The 3,707-nt window shown below is 41.7% G+C and overlaps 1 protein-coding gene across 4 annotated transcripts in view; it reads left to right on the top strand.

The window, feature by feature from the left end:
• The window catches only part of Smg6 (SMG6 nonsense mediated mRNA decay factor), a 229,827-nt gene that overhangs the window by 125,221 nt on the left and 100,899 nt on the right, over window positions 1-3,707 (top strand). The window lies entirely within an intron of this gene.

The following is a 3,707-nucleotide window of genomic DNA, read 5'->3' as shown; positions in this document are numbered from 1 at the left end:
AGAGAGAGAGAGAGAGAGAGAGAGAGAGAGAGAGAGAGAGAGAGAGACAGAGAGACAGAGAGAGCGCGCGCGCAGAGCTCCTGGCATGTTGTATATACGATCGTTTCCTCACTTGTTTAAATAGTGCAGCTTGTGTTGGCAGTGCTCTTACTCAGCTCCAAATGGTTTGCATCATGCTTAAAGCACCCTCCTTCCTTCCCTCTCCCTCCTTCCCCAGCCACAGAACTCTGCACTAGGAAAACAGCCAGGGCTTTTTCCCTTCTCTAAGGAGGAGAGTGATAAATAGGTGACTAGAGAGAAGCAGACACCATGTGTTAACTTACAAAAAAAGCTTTTAGGACTATGAAGCATTCCTCGCTGCCTGGTTTCTATTTTCCTTCCTCTAAGGACTGTTTTAACCCGACTTTTTTCTTGTCTGTTTATAGAAAACAAAGGCCATTCCCTGTTGCCCCGGTGGGGACTGTGGAGCTTCTAGTTTAACAGTTGGGTCTTCAGCCAGTGGAGAGTAGGGCAGTCTGGGTTGTTCCACCACACTCGTGGGGAATTAGCAGTCTCCTGTGCTAAGGTACTCTTAGAGTCTGTGACAACGTACTCCCTAGGGGTGAGGCCTTTGGGGAGCAGTCCATGAGCGGCTTCTCAGGAGGAAGTCTTTTTTTTTTTTTTTAATAGATGAATGTTATTTTATTTTTAGGTCTTAGTTTTTGAGAAAGTCTCTCACATATAGCCCAGGCTGACCCCAGAATGGCTGTATAGAAGAGGCTGGCCTTAAACTTCTGATCCTCCTGTCTCAATCTCCCAAGTGCTAAGATAAGATATGTGTCACTACAAAAAGGAAGAAGAAGTCTTCAATCAAAAATGAAATGCATAATAGACAAAGAAGTGATTTTGTTAAGTCAGTAAACTGACTTTCAGGGTTGGGCTCTGACTCCAGAATGAAGTACTTGCCTGGCCTTGCACCCACATGGCAGCTCACAACTGTCTATAACTCCAGTTCCAAGGGATCTGACACCCTTACACAGACATACATGCAGGTAAAACACCAGTGAACACAAAATTTAAAAAGAAAAAAAATTTTAAGCCTTGAGTTCAATTTTCTACACCAAGACAGAAAATAAAAACTGAATTCTAAACATGACGTGTAAATATGGGATTTGTTTGTTTGGTTTTTGAGGCAGGGTCTCACTGTATAGACCTGGCTGGCATGGAATTCAAAGAGATTCTCTACCTCTGCCTTTTAAGTGCCAGGGTTAAAGACATGTGCCACCATGCCTGGCCTATAAGAGATGCTACTAATGTGCTGCCTAAGTCTCTGTATTTATGTATTGATATCATTTATACATAAACAGTCCTTTAGAACATAAAGCAGAGTGACTGAGGTTGTTTACCAAGCACAAGACCCTTGGTTTGATCCTCAATACTGCAAACATAAGTGTACAGCAAAAATTAAAACCCTGGGGTCATACATGTACTGTTGTCTCTTTTCACATACTTCAATGTATTCTTATATTGAAATTGTTATGTGGTGCTTGGAATCAAATAATTTTTTATGATCACTTAGGGTTTTGTTGTTTTGAGACAGAATTTCTCTGTGTAGCCCTGGCTGTCCCGGAACTACTTTATAGATCAGGATGGCCTAAAACTCAGAGACCCACCTGCCTCTGCCTCCCAAGTGCTGGAATTACAGGCTACCATTCCCCAGCTTATTATAAACAGTGAGTTTATGCCTTATAGCAGATTTTGAGCATGTATTCCCTGTACTTAAATTTCTTTTTAAGTAGAGAAATATTCTATGGCGTGGGCTTATCAAAAGTCTATATCCAACTGCCCAGTGGCAGGCAACCTTTGTACTCCCTGAAGCAGTAGTAAGGATTCAAGGTCATTCTCAGCCACATAAACTAGTTCAAGGTCAGCCAGTACAATAGGAGACCCTGTCTCAAAAAACAAAACAAATAAGCCCTGGGGGTAGAGCATAAAAATTGAAAACGTACCTAGATTGTGCAAGGGCCCAGGGTTCAATCTTAACACTGAAAATAAAAGAAAATGTGTAAATAGAAATAAAAACCAGAGGCTAGAAAAATGGTTCAGCAGTTAAGAACATTTGCTGTTCTTCCAGGAGACCTGGATTGATTCCCAGCATCCACATGGTTGCTCACAACCATCACTAACTCTGGTTCTAAGGAATTCAGTGCCCTCTCTGGTTTCTGTGGGTACCTGTACACAGATAGGCATGCACCAAAACATTTAGGCACATAAAATGAAAATAAATCTTTGAAAACTCATACTCTTCAGATTTGTTTAATAACTAATGGTTCTTAGAAGAAACTTTCTTTCACAAGAGGAGTGCTTGTTTTATGCCTTTGCAGAAAAAAAAAAAAGAGGATAAAATTCTGTTCTGCTTGTCTGGTCTCAGAAGTGGGTAATAATATGGGTATATATAGTAAGAGGCTGAAGACAGGTAAGAATTGTTTGCACCAATGAGGAAGATGTTGAGTTAAAAGACAAACTAAGTATCAATATCTTGGGTTAGTGCACCCTGATAATCATTCCCCCCACCCCCCACCCCCCTCTCTCTCTCTTCTAATCTTTGTTGATCATTAGGTGGACTTGATTCCAGAAGATCCTTCTGGGAGATCCTGTTACTTAGTGCAGAACAAGGGAGGAGTCCCAACCAGCTTTAGGGCTTCTGTACCCTCATTTTTATCAGCTTATCAGTATTCCCAGCTGTAGTGTTAGATACCAAATCTATGGCCTGGATGGAGAAGAATGAGGTCTTCTGTGCACCCTTACCTTTTGGAAGCGGTCACAAGCTACCCAGTAGCAACCAGCTACATGCAGGTTTTTAAAAAGCGTGTAGATATGGTTCCTTTCCACACCTTTATTCCATTCAGTGAGTATTCCTATGATCCCTAGTCAGTTTCTCTTACAGTAATTATAGTGATGTGTAATCACAGAGCATCAGTGCTGAGTCTGGTGGTCCAGACCTGTAATCCTGGCTACTCAAGGAATGGAGATAGGAGTTATAATCAAGACCTTCCTGGGCTACAGGGAAAACTGGGACTGACTGGATAACTTAATGAGACTCTATCTTAAAGTGAAGGAAGCTAGCTTTCCTAGTATGCACAAGCCCCTGGGCTCAGTCTTCTAGTAACAAGCCCCACATCCCCAAAATTAATAAAGTCTGCAAATCATACTAAACATTTTTACTTCTAAACATTATGATAACTTTTCTACTTGAAGTAAAATGCCAATATGTTACTAATGGGTGTCTGTACCATTTCTGACCTGACAGTACCTTCCCCTGCTACCTCTCTGGCCTCAGCTCTTACTGTCCTTCTCCTTTTCCTCTGTGCTCTGCACACGTTGCATATTGGTCATCCTTGCCGTTCCTCAAGCAGTCCAAGCACTCATGCCTCAGGATCTTTGCAGTTACTCTTATCCTAATCTGAAAATGCTCTGGACCGGGTGCGTGTGTGTGTGTGTGCGTGTGTGTGTGTGTAGCTAGATCATTTCCGTGTCATTGTCACCTTGTTGGAACAGGCTTCCTATATAAAAATGCTACCTTTTCCTTTGACTCTAATTTATTGTTTTCCATGGCAAGGAAAAATCAATCATCTATCATGTATTAGGCCCTGACCTAGATTTTTCTGTCTAGTAATTCCTCTCAATAAACCTATCTAAGCATTTATTTAAAAAGGGGGGGGGGGGGG

This window comes from Grammomys surdaster, unplaced genomic scaffold (assembly GCF_004785775.1).
Source record: "Grammomys surdaster isolate TR1022 unplaced genomic scaffold, NIH_TR_1.0 126278, whole genome shotgun sequence".
In the NCBI taxonomy this organism is placed as follows: Eukaryota; Metazoa; Chordata; class Mammalia; order Rodentia; family Muridae; genus Grammomys; species Grammomys surdaster.
This window is presented reverse-complemented; position numbering and strand designations above follow the sequence as displayed.